At 38.2% G+C, this 19,278-nt stretch overlaps 1 protein-coding gene and 1 long non-coding RNA gene across 2 annotated transcripts in view; one reads left to right on the top strand and one right to left on the bottom strand.

The window, feature by feature from the left end:
- The window catches only part of FAM110B (family with sequence similarity 110 member B), a 223,991-nt gene that overhangs the window by 18,245 nt on the left and 186,468 nt on the right, over positions 1 to 19,278 (top strand). The gene's annotated exons all lie outside the window — the stretch shown is intronic.
- LOC140620379 (uncharacterized) overlaps positions 9,135 to 19,278 on the bottom strand; it is a 28,564-nt gene continuing 18,420 nt past the window's right edge. Inside the window, exon 5 of the long non-coding RNA XR_012020179.1 lies at positions 9,135 to 9,666. This is a non-coding gene — a long non-coding RNA (uncharacterized lncRNA). The remainder of the gene's footprint in view (positions 9,667 to 19,278) is intronic.

Genomic DNA, 19,278 nt, shown 5'->3' with positions numbered 1-19,278 from the left:
CAGGGCGTGATCCTGGAGACCCGGGATTGGATCCCACGTCAGGCTCCCAGTGCATGGAGCCTGCTTCTCCCTCTGCCTATGTCTCTGCCTCTCTCTCTCTCTCACTATGTGCCTATCATAAATAAATAAAATAAAATAAATAAAAATAAAAGATGATGATAAGTGTCACTTTTTCTACATAAAACAGTGAAATTCTAGTAGTGACAAAGAATGTATTTCAAAGACTGGAGATTATAAACAATGGTATTGGTCTGGTTCCCATGTATACCACAATGAACCCTCTCCCATAACTACACTCAATACTATCTTAAATCTCTGAAGATTTTGACATGTGTAAAGTCATTGGATGTCTTTCCCCATTTTTACAAAGTTCTGTCCAGCTTGTATTTGGCAGTAAGAAAAATATAAAAAGGGGAAATCTTATAAGGTAATGCTGGACAGGGAGCAAAGGGAATTTGGGAAATCTCTGCACCTTCCTCTCAATTTTGCTATGAACCTAAAACTGCTCTAAAAATCAGATCTTAGGGGATCCCTGGGTGGTGCAGCGGTTTAGCGCCTGCCTTTGGCCCAGGGCATGATCCTGGAGACCCGGGATCGAGTCCCACGTCGGGCTCCCGGTGCATGGAGCCTGCTTCTCCCTCTGCCTGTGTCTCTGCCTCTCTCTCTCTCTCTCTCTCTCTGTGTGTGTGACTATCATAAATAAATAAAAATTAAAAAAATAAAATAAAAATCAGGTCTTGCTGTAAATTAAATGTACTACAACTCTCTTCATGCTGCTTTCATCGTTAGAAATCATAACTGGTTTTAGTTTAGGTCCAAGAGAGTACAGTACTCCATTATTTAGAAGTGTTGTTATCTCTTACTTGGAAATAAGGGAAAAGTCAGCCTGTTCTTATCAAAACTATAAACAATTTTCTCAGGAAAAAAGTAAAATAAGAATGTTCTTTAAAATTAGGATTCTTAAAAATGAGAGCATACAATGTTTTGTGCTAGTGAGTAGATCAAAGAAAATGGAAGCTGGTTTTCAAGAAATTCTGATCTAGTCAAGCATTATACTCTTAGGTAGGCACTGAAACCACAAGCCCAGGCCCTGAGTAGAAAGAGGGAAAGACAAAATATTGGAATGAGGGCAGCCCTGGTGGCTCAGCGGTTTAGCACCGCCTTCAGTCCAGGGCCTGATCCTGAAGACCCAGGATTGAGTCCCATGTCGGGCTCCCTGCGGGGAGCCTGCTTCTCCCTCTGCCTGTGTCTCTGCCACCCCCCCTCTCTGTCTCTCTCATGAATAAATAAATAAAAATCTTTAAAAAATATTGGAATGAGACATAAAATGTATGCCTATGGGGGGAGGAGAATACTAATGATTAAGGCTTCCTGGAGGAGGTCAATCTTTAGCCAATTCTTGAAACATTTATGATAATAATATATATTGTAGAACACTTAAAATATATTCTTAAAATATACATTATAGGTGGGCCTGATAAACACGTGGTCACTTCTACTTAGCTTGACTTCAACTTCCAAGCTATAATTTCTGCACTATCAAACCATAAGCCTAATTCAGTCCCTAAATGGGGTAACATAAGGGAAATTTGTTCAGAATTCAGCATTACATCAGCCCAGCTGCCAGTTAGAATATTATGCCTAAGGAAATAATTTGCTATACTCTCTCCCAAATGTGCCTCCAGAACACAATTTTCCCCTCTTCCCTTTTTCTGCTGCCATCAAAAATAAAAATAAGAAAGTCCCATATGTATGGTGTCAGAAAGGCAAGAGTAAATGAAGCAACGTTAATACACACATACTCACACACACATCTTGACTCCCAGAAGAGTGTTCCCTTTTCAATCCAGTTGAATGAGTAAGTGGTATGGTCCAGGTATAGTTTGAAATTCTATCTCAGTCTGCTTCTGGTTTTATTATCCACTGAGTCACATGCATTTAGAGTTAGTCTTGAGGGAGAAAGAGAAGCTTTGTCTGTGGCCCTGGGCCTTCTAGGGAAGGAGAAATGCTTTCTCATTACAATCTCATGGCAGCCATGTCTTCACATCTGTTTTCTCCACACTGGACATAATTCCTTCAGGGTAGGGGCTGACTTCCCCACAGGGAAATAAAAAATTGACAATAGCAGGGGGCAAAGATTCCTGCCCTGCATATCTGCCCACCTGCATCTCTTTCTTCTTTTTGGTAAAATCACCCTTCAAGCTTCGAAAATGTTGAGTTTCGGTTATCATGGAAGCCATAGTGGAATCACTTCTGGTTTGGCAATTGCTTCATCTGCTTCACCTCTGAAACCAGCAAAGCAGCTCTAACAATCTCCCATGTGTTTGGCTGTGCTATTACTGAGCACAGCGCAGTTAGTTTGTGATCTTTAAATAGCACCAAATCTGACATTTCCAGTTGACAAGCATTTTAGGGAATAAGGTAAGCACCCTTGACAGCTGCATTTGAGTTCTGTTTTGATGAACTAGACTAGAAGGAGCCTGCCTCTAGGGAAGGGCGTGTGGGCCCATCTGTTTAAGGCTGATTATGAGTAATTGATAATGAGTGACCAGACTGAAGTGATGCCCTGATAACAAGACTGTTTGGAACAGCAAATACCACTCTTTAAAAAATATTAGAGATAAATGCTATCTCTTTGAATGCCTGGTCTGGTAGTTAGGAGCCAGGTTACATTTTTCCAATTAAAGTGATTCATTTGGGGTTGTGTTAGTGGCAAGAAAAGAAGGAACACTTTGGAACGAAAAGCGAATTGCTAGGGCAAAGGTATTTTAAATATGAACAAATGATTTGGGGAGCACTAGTAGCTATTTAACCACTTTCTCTTTAACTTCAATACCAACACACTGATGATCATTAAATGCAGTTAAATGGAGAGAAGGAAGGAAGTGGGGAGGAAGGAAGAGAAGGGAGGAAGGGAAAGAAGGAGAGAGCTTTTGGACATATTTCAGATTTATCTGCCAGTTTTGTTCCTTCTAACACCATAGCTGTACTATTAAAAATATACAATGAAAACCTATACGAATTAACACATGCTCATTATACCCACAGCAACCCAGATTAGGAGAGAATAAAATGAGAATTAGAAATCCAAGTTCTTTTGGTGATAAATCATATTTTTATCAACCTTAGAAACTGAAAAAGAATAATACAAAACCAACCAAACCATCATTTCCACTGATGGAAATGTCTTTTAACACGGGAGTAATGAATTTAAGCTTCCTGTGCAAGGTTTTACTGGTAGTTCTGTTTTCACCACCATTCCCAAAATCCATAGCTCTGAGCCTGGCCTCATGCTGTCAGTCCACTTGAGCACATTTCGATGAAGGGAAAATGGAAAACATTGTTCTCTAAGCTGCATCACAGTAATTTCTAACAGTGCCTGAATGTGCACTGAGTATCTTGGTGTTCACACTTGATTTAGAAACCACTTTGAAGCTTTGAATTAGAGACATCAATATAATAATTTGACAGCATTAATTCCACTTGGTAATAAAAAGTGCTCCTTTTTTGGAATCTCTTAGCATTACAAAGAAACAAGGGCATTCAAATCTCTCCAACACACAAATTCTAGCTCAAGGGCACTTGGGTTCTAATGTATATCCCTAGTACATATTTTTTGTTTAAAAATATTAATATCCATTTGCCTCTTCTAAGTCTCACCCTTATAATTTCACTTATCTTTATTGTTAAGGTCACATGAATACTGAAGATTAAGGAATTGAAGTATGATTCACTTTGAGACATTCTGTGTCAACAAAATCTCAGCTCAAACCAGTTAAATATGATTTTTAGTTTTCTAAAGAGGGCATGGAGTGTAAGAAATAAATTAGTCATTAAGATATCTAAGATGCCGGGGTGAGGGAAAATGCTCCAACCGAAAAATTCCAATAAATGGGAGCTTAACTAATGACACTGTCTGTGCCGCAACATGGATAAAGAGGAACAAGTGGATTACGACAGGACCTACCACCCTGATCCATGACACCAGGGCATTAGTAACAACATTCCCACATACATATCCAAGACAGCTTCTGCAGTGCAGAAGACACCACATTTTTTTTTTTCTGTTTGCTTCTTAACATACATGCATTGTGAAAATTTTACTCACAAGGTAGTAACGCAAAAAGCAAACCTGACTATCAAAACAGGTGCAAGCAGATTTCTTAGAATAATAAAATTAGGCAGCTGTAAAAACTACTGAAAGTGGGTTCAGTGATTTCTTAAATCACTGATACTGTCAGTGAATAATAATAACACCATATGAGTCCAAATTAGGACTGGTGGGCCCCAAGTAGGTATTGAGACAGCCTGCTTTGTTGTTAACTGCTTGCTCAAAGTTAAGGAAATCAGAATTTGTGGGCTCTCAGTCAGATTCTAGGAAGCCAAGAGGTCTGTCTATCATGCTGACTGTCTTTCTAGTCCAACTTTCCTGTGTCTCTTAGAGAATACTGCCTATGTAAAACTCCAGCTAAAATGCTACTTCCTCCAGGAAGACTTCCCTGAGCTTCCCCTACTCTGAAAGTTCACTGTTCTTTTTCCTATATGTTGTGGCACACAGCACAGAAGCCTTGTCCATACAGAACAAAGACTCTTTATGTTTGAGCTCCCACACCATTAAGAAGCTAAAACAACAGGAGTTGCCTGGTAACCCATGCTCAAACTATGTGCCAGGCACTGTTCTAGGCACCATGTAGCTATTAATGCACGTCTTTCTGAGAACATCCCACAGATTAGGTAGTCCTTTGATCTCCATTTTTCAAGTAAGGAATCTGAAACAGCAGTTAGGTAAGGTGCCCCAGAACACAGAGTTGGCACATGCTAAACTACCCTATGTCTGTCACACACCAGACAATTGAATGCTGTGAACATGCCTAGATTTTATATTTGATTGACCAACCAACCAAAATTAGCCATGAAGAGCTAACTAAAGTCTGTGCATCCTTAATAATATATTCTGTGCATGTGTAGGAAATCTAAACCTACTTAGCCTCATAAATTGTAAATTTGTTTCCAAAGTGTTAAGACTTAGCACCATACTAATTAAGCTCTGGCACAGTCTCCCACAGCCCAGAATAGAAGTCCGGGATGGCCTGGGTGATGCCTGGCTGTACAGTGCTGACTAATCAAAAGTACTGGTTGGCTCCAGTCCTAACAGAAAGGTTGCCATTCCGTAAGGCTATGTATATGTGCTGTCAGGAAAAAGGAACATTCAGGTCTTTGTCTTTTCCCTCATTTTTTTCCCTTTTAGTATATTGGTTCTTTCTATTTACATAGTAGTGAAACAGTTATTATTGTTTGTATTCTGTATTCTCTTTCTATTGTTGTTAAGAACAAATCACCACAAGCCTAAAAAACAACTGTATTATCTCACAGTTGGTAGGTCAGAAATCCATGTGTGCTCAGCTGGTTTCTCTGCTTCAGGTTTCACAAAGATGAAATCAAGGTGTCAGAGGCACTGTGTTACCATTTGGAGGCTCTGGGGATGAATCTGCTTCCAGGCCTAGTCAGGTGTTGGCTAAATTCTGGGTCCTTGCTGCTGCAGCACTGAGCAGATCGTTCGCTTGCTGGCTGTCAGCAAGGGCCCCTCTCATCTTCTAGAGGCCTCTATTCACTCCTTAACTCTGCCCCTACCTCCCTCCTCCTCCGTCTGATAGCCAGCAACCAGCAACCAAGAGGGTGATGAGGGGGCTGGTGGGGGGGATCTCTCTCCTACTTAGAATCTCTCTGTCCTGCCTTTGTCCTCATCACCACCACCCTCTCCTGCCTTCCTTTTTGTCATTTAAGGTCTCATGGGATTATACCGGATTCATTCCAATAATCCAGCAGGATAATCTCCCTGTTTTAAGGTTGGCTGATTAGTAACTTAATTCCATTTGAAAAGTCCCTTCACAGCAGTATATAGATTAGCGTTGGCTCAAAGAACCAGAGGACAGAAATCCTAGGGGCATCTTTAGAATCCTGCCAACCACACATGTTGACCCTCAAAATGTAAACACAACAATGTTTTCTTAATCAGAAGTTAAGAACTTTGGTGCATTTTAATTTTGTTACCCTACATTCTGTGGTTTCCCACCTAACAGCTCTTCTACCTATTACAAACAATTATAATGAAACAAGAATTTAGATAATATCCCTTTATGATTTGTAAGCATACTGATTGAATTGAATAATATAAAATATATGAACGTTATTAACTTTTGGGTTTTTTAAAACTACCAATAAAACGGTCTATAAAATAATTTCAACACCGTAATTAAATTTTGCTTTGGATTTTGCATGCAGCATAATGATGCAAGCTTGCACAAATAGTAAGCTGGGCTTACTGGGAAAGGATAAAAATCTCTTTCCTAGAGATAAGCTAAATTATGTCAAATAGATGATTGGTCACAATTATATCATACTAATGGACTCAAGGACTTATGAGAATTTTATGTATTGTGAAGATGAAATCAATCGTCCTCAAGATCCTTTGTGACACTATGGGGCACATGATAGTGTTCAGTTTATACTGTGGAAGAATGAATGAATGTGATTTGGTGGTGGTAGAAATTTTACTGATGTGTTTATGAAATGCTCCATGCTTCTCATCCATGGAAAAAGATTACAACTGCAAGTTATCTAATATCCCTCTAGCTTCATATCCTATAATCATGATTTGTAATAATTTTCCTTCTGAATTCTGTTTATTCCGCTCAAGATATTCACACATGTTCCAGGATAGGAAAAAAAGTAAGTAGAATTTTTCCTAAGGAAAATTTAGAAAGCAATTAAAAATAGGATTGCCATAAGATTGTATCAAGTGCATAGAGATGCAACTTGTTTTCAGTGATAGCTGTCCAAAATCTATGGATGCTCAAGATATTAGTCAATGGCCCTAACTGGGGAGACAGAGGCAATATGATGAGGAAGAAAGGCTCTGGTATTTCTTCTTGAAACCCCCGCCCCCACCCCCTGCCACAGTAAATTGAAGGCAGGACTTAGGCAAAGCACTTAAGTTTTCTAGATTCCACTTTCTTAATCTGTAAGAGAAACAAGGCTTGCCAAATGAGGGGATATTTAATCTAAACACTTAATCTCTACTGGTGGATGAGGCTGCTTCTAGTGACTAGAGTTTTATGGGAGGTGGAGCTGCAGCCTACACCAAGTTGTTAGGAATGGCAGTAGGCATTGGCTCTTAATATTATTTAAAAAAAAAATCTTTGCAAGTTTAAAATCTGGCCTCTATACATTGAATGGCATTGTGTGCCTAGATCATTAGAGAAAGACATGTGTCAATCTTTTAAAAATCTCTAGCGATGATTCTCCTGTGCTGGGCTCTCACTGTTCATGTTTCCTCTCCTCTGACATTTCCACTGCTGCAACCAAAGGCCATTTCCTTTTTGGTCTGTCAACAGTGGAAATTGCAAACAGCTGCTTGCCAATCCCTTGGATAATAGGTTCACTGTGCACATCATGTTATCAGATCTTTAAAGTCACCTCCAATATCTGAAGAGGTCACAGAGGAGAATTTTGAAGTTGAAAGGGGCCTTAGTAAACATCTAATCCAACTTCTACCGAAGGCAGGAGTTCCATCTGTACCTTCTGTCTTTGAGGCATCCCTTGGCCTCTGCACAAAAACTTCCAACAACAGAGGATTCATGACCCCAAAGCAGCATACTTCTTGTTCAGATTACTTAAATTGTTAGAAATATTATTCTTATATTTAAGTGGAATCAGACTGTAGTTTCTACAGGATCTTATTCTGCTATCTAGAATCAAACAGAATGTGTTCATGTATTGTTTTTATCAGGTAGTTCACCTATAAGAAGAAAGATCTGTTCCCCCAAAAGGTTTATTCCAGTCTGAACTTTACCATTTCTTCATGTGAAAGGGTTTACATTCATCTTACTTCCTTTTTATTAGTTTCTACATGTTTTTTATTTTGTGAATGTCCCTCTCTTATAAAGTTATTTGAATAACAGAATTTGCCACAGTTCAGTAAAAAGAAATAATCTATAGTCACAGGCAAAGATGTGGCTGAAACTCAAAAACAGAATATTCAATAAAGGGACACCAGGGTGGCTCAGTGGGTTCAGTGTCTGCCTTTGGCTCAGGTCATGATCTCCGGATCCTGGGAGTCAGGCTCCCTGCTCAGTGAGGAGTCTGCTTCTCCCTCTCCCTTTGCCCCTCCCCTGCACTCATGTGCTCGATCTCTCTCTCTCTCAAGTAAAAAAATAAAAAATCTTGAAAAAAAAGAATATTCAAAAAAATAAGTAGGACACAAAAGAATGGAGTATGTTTCCATTCATATAAATTCAAAGTCTAACAAGATTGCATATATAGATAATATAACCATAAAGAAAAACCAGCTAATGATGATTATGAAAGTCATAATAATGCTTACCTCTGGAGGAAGAATGAAGGTGAGATCACAGAGGGACATGTAGCTAGGTTTGGGGGATGTTTTAGAATGTCAGTAATGTTTCATTCTTTGACCTGAGTGGTGATTTCATGATATTTACTTTATAGTTTCATCAGTTTACATATTTTTTTTTCTGAATGTATATTTTGCATTTGTGCTCATTTAGCATTTTACTCTAAAAATTTGCATGCATACATTTTGACCCCAAAATTCAGTTTCCAGAAAATTATCCCAAGCAAATAATTAAGGATATACACAAAACTTTTAGTTCAAGGTATGCATAATACAACAATGATTATAATAGCCCAGCATAAGTTAAATATTCAAAGTTAGACTGCATGTCTTGATATAAAAGTATATTCATGATCTTTTTCTGAAAAAAATAAAATAAAAGAAGATACAATCTGTAAGATTACATTCTTGAAAAAATCTGAAAAGGATTTCAATTAAATATTAATAAGCACTTCTCAGAGGCTTACTAAAGTTCATTTTTCTTTTCCTTCCTCTTTTTCATCTATACTTTTAGATTATTCTATAATGATATGTGCATTGTACTCTTTTGTAATAAAAGTATTATTAAAAATAAAAATAAAAATAATGGATCTGGTGGGCATAATACTCTAAATGAGGCATGGATCATGGCCACTTGGGTCCTACAGAGTCTATTTTTCAGTGCAGTGAAATTTTTTGTTTTTGGCATCATACATTTATTAGCTCTCTCTCTCTTTTTTATTGGTGTTCAATTTGCCAACATATAGAATAACACCCAGTGCTCATCCCATCAAGTGCCCCCCTCAATGCCCATCACCCAGTCATCCCAACCCCCTGCTCACCTCCCTTTCCACCACCCCTAGTTCGTTTCCCAGAGTTAGGAGTCTCTCATGTTCTGTCTCCCTTTCTGATATTTCCCACTCATTTTCTCTCCTTTCCCTTTATTCCTTTTCACTATTTTTTATATTCCCCAAATGAATGAGACCATAAAATGTTTGTCCTTCTCTGATTGACTTATTTCACTCAGTATAATACCCTCCAGGTCCATCCACACTGAAGCAAATGGTGGGTATTTGTCATTTCTAATGGCTAATATTCCATTGTATACATAGACCACATCTTCTTTATCCATTCATCTTTCGATGGACACCGAGGCTCCTTCCACAGTTTGGCTATTGTGGACATTGCTGCTAGAAACATTGGGGTGCACGTGTTCCAGCGTTTCACTGTGCAGTGAAATTTTGCACAAGCTCCATAGGAGCAACTATAGGACACTGAAAAAAGAAATGGGGAATAGTCAAGTTAAATACAAGATCAACCGAATTCAATCCATATCTTTTTAAATTTAGTTTTATTAAAAGCAAAGTTGTTCAATGGCATAAAGTCAAAGCCTTGTTAGAAAAAAAAGCAACACATCATGCCTCATCCTTTCCCTATTTCCTACCTCCCAGACAATTTCAACTGTTTCCCCTTATTCTTTCAGTATATGCCTGTCTGTTTTAAACAACATGTTTACGATGCTTCATTCTGTAGCTTTAAACATAATCTATTGACTTCCCATGGCAGAAGGTAAAGATTTTTCTCTTTTTCAATATACCATGCACATGCATATTCCTGTCTTTGCAACCTCCCAGTATCACAAGTTTGATTATACATATTTAGTGTTAACATCATCATGACAGGAATGCAATAGTTATCTAAGTCAGGTGCCATCCATCACTGAAAACCTTCTCACTTTCCCTGGAGTTAACAATTATTTTTGTTTGTTCATTTGCTTGGGTTGCAATGTGCTTATCTTCCCCAGTTGTATAAACCCCAACTTATCCCCCTGTTGTAACCTCTCAATTCAACCAATGCATCTTGTATTTATCAGGTTAATAAATTTTTTTAACAGTTTCATTTATTTATTCATGAGAGACGCACACAGAGAGAGAGAGAGAGAGAGAGAGAGAGAGGCAGAGGGAGAAGCAGGCTCCATGCAGGGGGCCCGACGTGGGACTTGATCCCGGGTGTCCAGGATCAGGCCCTGGACCGAAGGCAGGCGCTAAACTGCTGAGCCACCGGGGCTGCCAGATTAATAAAGGTTTTAAGAAGTCTTTCCCAGAACTTCTGACTGTCTCTAATCACACCTGGGTGCTCACTCAGGACCTCTTTTATCTTTCTGCTTAACTCTTTCACCTCTCTCGTTTGTTGACCTTCTGTTTCCTGGATCCCATGACTTCCCTCTTGGTACACTCCCTTTGTTTGTTTGTTTTAAGATTTATTTTTTTATTTGAGAGGGAGCACCAGCGGGAGGGACAGAGGGAGAGGAAGAGAAAATCTCAAGCAGACTCTGAGCTAAGCATGGAGCCCTACGCAGGGCTGTATCTCATGATCCTGAGATCCCCACCTGAGCCAAAACCAAGAGTCAGATGCTTAACTGAGCCACCCAGGCGCCTGCGTGAACTCCCCTGTTTTGATGGGACGCATTCATTTTTGAGATTTTGAATGCTTCAAGATGTCTTTATTCTAACTTCTCACTTAGTTGATGGTTTTTGCAAATACAGAATTCTATGCTAGAGTCATTTCCCTTCAGAATTTTGAAAGCATTGCTCTACTATCTTCCACTTCCCAGTGTTGCTATTGATAACTCTGAGCTCAATTAGATTTCCAGGTTTCACATACGGGCTTATCATATCTCTCTGAAAAATCTTGGGGTCATCTCTTTGTGAAAATTCGTCTATTCCTCTCTGTGTCTGGATACTTTGTGAAATGTTGAGTCTCAATTCCGGGACCTTGTCTTGAATTCCTTCTTTAACAATTAATTCACTTCTGTTTTCATGCTCCTTTCTTTCTGAGTCTTCTATTATTCAGATGTTGAAATTTCTGGAAAGTCTTGATTCTTATCTTTTCTCTCCTCTTCTCCTGCTTTGCCTTTTGTTCTGCTTGCTGAGAGTATTACATCAAATAATTAGTCTCTACCAGGGTCTGAAGCAGTTTCCACTAAATGGAGTCACTGAAAACTATAGCTCCTGATCATTCCATTGAGGTTTCTCTTTCTACTATTATGCTTTTAATTTTAAGACCACTTATTTTAATCTGTGAATGCTCTTTTCTTGATGACATTCTATTTTTATCTCAACAATGGAATAGCTTCCCTTATCTCTCTAATAATAGTTTTCCTTTTCATTTTTTAAGTTATCTTCTTTCTGTATTGTCTGTTTCCTCCAAATGGCTCTTGTTTTTCTCTTCTTGTTTTGGTCTTTTTCATATTTTACAGTTCTTGGTTGGGCACCAAAAAGCTGCTTGGGAGCTCTACAAAAGAGAATAGGGCCTGTCAATTATGGATGTCACTGTGGGGTCATCTGGCTGAGCCCATTCGTTGGAGAACCTCCAATGTTCATATCTTTAGATCTTTTTCCCTGGGGTTATTTGGCTGACAGAATTTTCTAGTGCCTGCCTGGAGTGAAGAAGCCAGCATCCTAAGTCAAGCTGAGGGAAGAAGTCTGGAAGTGATGATAAGGAAGTCTCAGTATTTAATATGCATATATTTTCGTATAATGCCCCATTTTCAGTGAAGAACACCAGCTTTCAGCTCCACCAGAAGTCCTCCAGTTCAGTCAGAGAGCCACTATTTTGCCCTCCCCAGAGACATACATCCAGTCTTCTATCAGAGCAAGAAGGGAACCTGGGAGCTTCCAGCTTCTTAAACATGATTTCATAATGACTTCCAGGCTCCAGGCCCACTTTCAGCCATCTTCCAGGGGTACTTGGCACTGCCAATCCCTAGCTTTGAGGAGTTTCTTGTAAATCAGATGCTTCTCAGCTTTACCAGAGCCAGCTGAGATTCAACTTTCTCAAGTGTGCTAAATTAGTAATCATTCGTTCATCTGCTTTTTAGCTTTCTCGTTATCTTCTCTTACAGTCTCTTTGTGCACACTATGTATATATACATATTTTAAATAATCCAATTTATTAGGGATTTGGCAAGATGCACAGGTAAACATGTGCATCTTAATTGGAAACTACCTATATATTTTGCCCCATGAACTTCTTTTATGACAAGTTTTTCCAACTTTTACATGTTTCATTCTGTTTCTTGGGGGTGGAAAAAGTTGGCATATATACTTCTAAATTTGAATCTTGTACTTTTTGCCCATGTTTCACCTTTTTGATGTAATTTGGAAACCCAATCATGTGATAGGAATGATAGTAATAATAAAGAGAGCTACTATTTTATATGCTTCTGACACTATACTAGATCAAAGTTATATATATGTATCCTTCATAGTTTTGTATTATCTGCACATCTGATAACCACATTCTTTGCCTTCCTTTAAGTCATGGGTTGGCAAGCTACAGCCCATGATCCAAACCTGGCCTGCTGCCTGATTTTGTAAATAGTTTTACTGGAGCACAGCCATGTCCATTTGTCCACATGCTGTCTATGGCTGCTTTTGTGCTACAGTGGCAGAGGTGAGTACATACAGCAGAGTCTATATGACTTGAAAAGCCTAAAATATTTATTTACTCTTTGGTCTTTTATAGATACAGTTTGCCAATCCATGCTTTAAGTTATTGATAAAACATAGTAAGTATGATAAGGTTAGAACGAATCTCATTGGTGAGTCACCAAACCTTTCCAATGGCTGACATCAGTTTATTAACCAGTACAGTTAAGCAACTAGCAATAAACCTGTTTAACTCCATGTCTTTCAGATTTTACAGATCAAGTACATAAAAGGTTAAGAAAATTACAAAAATGCTAACCTCACATTGAATGCATTGTCTTATAAGATAAGAAGTCCCCTGTCAGTGTGTGTTTAAAGAGTGATAACATACAAATACAAAAGAATCACCATAGATGATATTCATGATCCTGCACATCAGATTCTGGGGAAGTATGGAATTCTAAGGAATTCTAAGAATTCACAAACTGACTTCTAAAAAATTTTAGACCTGTGGAAGGGAGAAAAAGGTTAAGGCTACATCATATTAGTGAAATATTATTTACTACTTTCTCCTTCCTGGAGATTTATAATATATTAGCACATGAGAGATCTAGAAAATTCCTGCAAAAGAAAAATATAAACACCTTTGTTTATGCAAATATTACCCTTTAGAAATTATCTCTTCCAATCCTAAAACTATGATTTCATCATATCTGTATTTATATCATTAGAAACATTGTTAAACCCTTTGCTGACCGAGATGAATAACCATGTTTTCCATGGTTTTCAGAAACTCGAACAACTTTACGGTTCTGTGTCTATTAGAGCAGTGTTTTACCTGGAAGCTAGTTTGAAAGAAGCTGACAGTTAATCAAGACAGAATCAGAGCACTAAGATAAATGGTGTTTATCATTCATTGCTTCCCTTTTCCTTATTCTGAAGCCACCAGAAAGGAATGAGGGGAAGGTAAAAGCAATAACTATTGGGCTAAGGACAAATGGGATCATTTGGCACTGCTGGAAGCAACTGGAATGCTCTGCATTCCACAACCAACAGGCAAGAGAGCCCCTCAGCAGATTTCATCTGGAGTTTGTCTGATCTTGGACAGTAATGGCCACTGCTTTTATGCTCTATTGGTATAGATCTGCTGAGGACCACTGATAGATGATGGTTCAGTCATCTCTCTGGCTATTGAAATCCTCTGTATTGCTCCAGCATTTTCATTACTCTTTTCCCTATCAGAGGTGATTCTAATCATTAATAAGAGCAATTTATTTGATCTCTATCTTAGGCTTTAACTTACATAGAAATAACAAAATATAAACTTAGTACTACACACCAGGTACACATTCAGGAAAAGCTACCCTTACAAGTTATTTCTTTTCACACAAAGTATAAAATGGAAAGGGTCCCAAAGGAGTGAGAGGTTTTTCTCCACTTTCAGCAACTTAAAATGATTTATTTCCTGATACATTATGCCATTGAAAAATCAAGCTGCATTACCATTCCTGTTTTACAAATAAATAAAACAAAGCTTAGAATGATTAAATAACTTGCCAAAGGTCTCAGAAAAGAGCCCAGGATTCACACTCAGAACTTCTATCTACAAATTCCAAGCTCTTTCTAACAAACCATGCTGCCTGACCAAATACTTTTTGTTTTTCTCATTCTCCAACTCTATTAGCCTAGTAGTTCTATTTAAAAAAGCAAAAAGCAAAACCAAAACTACAACTAAAAATGGTATGTGGTTCACATCATATTTCTGTTGGACAGCACTGATCTCAGATTCGATGCAATCCCAATAAAAATCCCAGCAGACCTTATTATAGAAATTGACAAGCTCATTCTAAAATGTATATGGAGGTACAAAGAATTTGGAAATGGCTAAACAAATTTGAAAAAGAACAAAGCTGTAGAACATATACTCTCTGATTTCAAGAGTTACTAGAAAGTTATAGTAATTAAGACAGTATAATATTAGCATAAAGATATGCATAGAGATTAATAGGGAAATGTAAGACTACAGAAGTAGATCTATACTTGTATAGGCAACAGACTTTTAACAATTACCAAGGTATTTCAGTGGGGAAAGGATGGTATTTTTTCATATATGATGCTGGAATGATTATATATCTGTCTGCAAAAATGAAAATAAAATAAAAATGAATTTGACCCTTACCTCACACCAAATATAAGCATTAATTTGAAATGAATTACAGACTGAAACTCAAAAATTAACTTTTAAACTGCCAGAAGAAAAACATGGTAAGCTATATTCATGAAGTTGAGGTAAAAATAAAATTCTTGGATAAAACACCAAAAAAGCATAAATCATTGAATTTAAGAAATGATAAATTGGACTTTATCAAAATAAAAAAAAATCTGCTTTTTGGAAGATACTATTAAGAAAACAAAAAAGGAAGCCACAGACTAGGACATAGCCACAATATGTAAATCTCACCAAAGGACCTGTATCCAGAAGGTATAAGGAACTCTTATAATTTAATAATAAGAAAATGAAAAGCTTAATAAATAATGATTTGAACAGTTCCACTGCAAAAAATACATTTAGATATATACATATTATATATATGTTATATATTATATATACATATGCATATTATATATGTTGTATTATATATTACATATATTATATAATGTGTGTGTGTGTGTGTATATATATATATATATATATATATATATATATATATATATATATAATGGTATACCAATAAGCAGATGCATGAAAAAAATGCTCAGCATCATTAATTATGAGGGGAAATCAAACTAAAGTCACAAGGAAATACCACTATGCACCCACTACAATGGCTGAAATTAAAAAGAGTGACTCTACTAAGTGTTCACAAAGATGTAGAGCCACTAGGACTGTTTATATATTCCCGTTAGGACTTGGTGGGATTGTTACAGAAGGCAAAAGGGGGACCAGACAAAAAATGGTACAGATACTTCAGAGAACAGTTTGACAGTTCCTTATAAATTGTCAATTGGATAAAAAATCCAATTGCTAAGTCACCATGACCCAGCAATTGGATTCCCAGGTATTTACCCAGAGAAATAAAAATGTGTGTTGCCACAAAGACTTGTCCTTGAATGTTCAGCACCTTACTCAGAAAAGCTAAAAACTCTTCAATAATAGCTGAATGGACAAACAGATTATGGTACAATTATGTAATGGAATGCAATCTGGCAATGACAACAAATGAACTACGATACATGTAACAACATGGTTGAAGCTAAAGTAAGATCCGAGCAAAAGCAGTCAGACACCAAAGGGTGAATGCTGTATAATCACATTTTATGAAATTCTAGAACAGAGAAAACAGTGTACAGTAACAAAAAGTAGATCAGTGCATGCCCCAGATTTTCAGTACAGATGGGAGGATTGACTCTATATGGGCAAGAGGGAACTTTTGGGGGCAATATTCTATATCTTAATACTGGTAGAAATTATATGGTTGTGTATATTTGTCAAAACTTATCCCATTGCACATTTGAAATGGGTGCTTTGTACACCTGAAACTAGTAGAACACCGTATGTTAACTACACTGGAACTTTAAAAAAATTAATTAATTAATCACATGGGTGTGCTTTATTGTTGTAAACTATACCTCAATAGAGTTGATTTATTTAAAGCATATGTACAGAAACAGAAAAAAATCCCAGAGTACGTATGTCATCATGGTAATGCCTAGATGGTAGAACTGTGGTTGATTTTTACTTCCTTTATCTTCCCTTCCTGTGTAATCTAGCATTTCTATTATTATATATAATGTTAATGATAAAAAAGATAAAAGTAGAAATAATATCCCTTCATTTAAAAAGAAAAAAAAGTCATGTATGTGTTTTTCTCACCCCGGTAGTAATTTTCTTATCTAATCATGAGATGGTGGATAGGCTTATTCATCCCTGAACCAGCTCCTGGCCCCCAGTAATATCTAGTGAATTGAACTGAAATGTTGGATTCACTGTAGTCATCACCAATACTTAGACTACCAGTCTATTGCCTATTGGGAATCACTCAGAACATTTTCCACCCAATGCTCTTTTTCTGAGCTTTACCTACTGTCTTCCATCTAATTTTATCACCCTATAGGGTGTGTCAGAGAGAATCCAGAGATGGACAGTAGTTAAAAAGGTAAAAACAGATTTATCCAAAAACTATTGCAATAGGGGGGAAAAAATCTCAGTGTAGAACTATGCTCAACTCCAGATACAGCAAGGAAAAGTGAGTGTTTATAGCCAAGGAGCAGCATGAAAAGTAGTAAAAGGAATCAAGAGGATGGGGGAAGGGGGGTGTCTGGCTAACCCAATTTGGTGGGATTGTTGCAGAAGGCAAACAGGGGGATCAGATAATCCCCTGGGTGGGGGGGCTGGGTGGACGGTGAGGAATTTGATCAGATATGAAGGGCTATCAGGCATTGAGGGCAGAGGATTCTCACCAAACTGACTTAGCAGGATTCTTCTTGCTCTTGAGGTCAAGGCCCAACTATGGGGCCCAGTCCAAATAGGGCTTAAAAGAGCCTGACAAAAGTTGAGTCTTTGTTGGGTGCCTTTTCTCTTCCCACTTCAAATTGCCTGCACTGGGTTGGCCGGCTCTCCTTCCCTAGAAGACCTGGGCTGGTAACAACCCCTGGAGGGGGTCATGCGTTGTGATGACAACTTCTTCTCCCAGAACTGGGCTGCTGCCCTTTCTCGGGCCCTGTATGTGCTCCTTGCTGGTGAGAGAGCTTCTCCTTCGCAAGGTACTGATACAAGCTTCCATGGAAGAACTTCAATTATGGGGGGCCCCTTTGTGTGATTATACCTCCTGTTCCATTCGCTCCTTGAAATCTTTCTTTCTTGGCTAGCTTCTGCTATTGGATTTTGATCCTAGGAGGCATTCCTTCCCCTGCCTATAAAGTCAGAGGATACAGGAGCATTATTTAATCCTTGTCACTTCCTCATTCCTCTGGCATCATAGGCCTTTGGTGTGTGCCTTCTCCAAGACAGATAAAGAAAATATCTAGTCTATCCGGTATAGCATAGGAGGCTCTTCTGGGCCAAGGTGACAGGACTGATAAATGGAATGGAATCAGGGACCATGGATGTATTCCTGGGCAGAGAAAGGAAACTTCTTCTACCCCAGGAAGCTAGCCAGTAGCAGGCAACAAGCTGGCAAAGGTTCCCTGTATGTCTTACCATCTTGCTTTACAGTGCCTCCTCCAAAGCTATTTTTCATCAGAGTCTTTTACCCACCATGTCAATGGATCATAAGGAATCGCCCAGAAAGTGCACTTTCAGAGACTGTAGTCAAGAGACTTGCACTCCTGCCTAGCTGTCCTGCTCCTGAAGCAGGGTTGGGGACATCACAGAGAAGCCAAACTCTTGGTGGCACTGAGCTCCTGGTGCAGGCAGTACTGGCATTTGTGACAACTTCTGGGCCATAGAAACAATGGTCCAGGTGCCTGAGAAGTCTTGCAGACACATGTTTAACTGGAGGAATATAGTTAAATTGATTCCATGTCTCCCCCAATACGGCGCACTTCCTTCTTCATCTCGAGTACATACTTGCCTGTAGAAGAAAGATAAGGGAGTATAGTGATCTCTATAGGACTCATATAGCTGCGTATAGATCGGTTGCCAAATGATATTAAATTACTTTAGTTCTTGTAGAAAGGAAGAACCTGAATTTCATTCTAATGGGCAAATCTGTGGTACTTGAAAGATTGCAAGCCTTGCAAGGACACTGTCATATTCAATATTTGAAAAGAGCATTTGTAAATGATGCACAGGCCCTTTAAATGATGGGGAAACACACCCTCTAGGCTGCCCTAGGTATTCTCCATGAATGAGTGTTCGGTGCTGAAGAGAGGGCTCAGGGCTACCATACAGCACAATCAAAGTATTATGCCAAGTTCAAATCTGAACAAGCTTGAATATACAAGCTTCCCCTCTTTCCCTGTGTCTTTCCTATTACATTTAAAGGGAGGGCTTTGAACACGCCCTACTATCAGTAGAACATGCAAGACAAGGAGCATACAACTTTAACAGTTGCTCACTAGAACCCTGAGAATCTATGTGAGCTCTTCCCCTTCCAGCTTAATGCTCTTTTGTTTGCATGAAAGGCGCAGGCACCTTAATTAAGCCTGATCAATGAGATTACCCTGTGTAAGATCTTAATTAGGTATAAGATTGAAGAATAGATTAATCCATATGAAAGCTGCCATTTTGCCTGCAATATATGGTGTTAGTCATTGAATAAAATGTTTTTGAGCCCAATCTTCAGTTACATAAAAACAGGAAATTCATTTATTCTAAGAAAGACAGAAATGTAGAGTCATAAATTTTAAAATTCAAAAAAAAAAATTGAAATGCATGTTTGCTGACAGAAAGTTTTCTTAGCATTCCAGTAAAGCAGACTCACAATAAAGTTGGTTCTCCAGATAGATAGGAAT

The sequence above is a fragment of the Canis lupus genome, chromosome 28 (genome assembly GCF_048164855.1).
Source record: "Canis lupus baileyi chromosome 28, mCanLup2.hap1, whole genome shotgun sequence".
NCBI classification, from domain to species: Eukaryota; Metazoa; Chordata; class Mammalia; order Carnivora; family Canidae; genus Canis; species Canis lupus.
The sequence above is the reverse complement of the archived record's forward strand: the minus strand, read 5'-3'. Positions and strand labels throughout refer to the sequence as shown.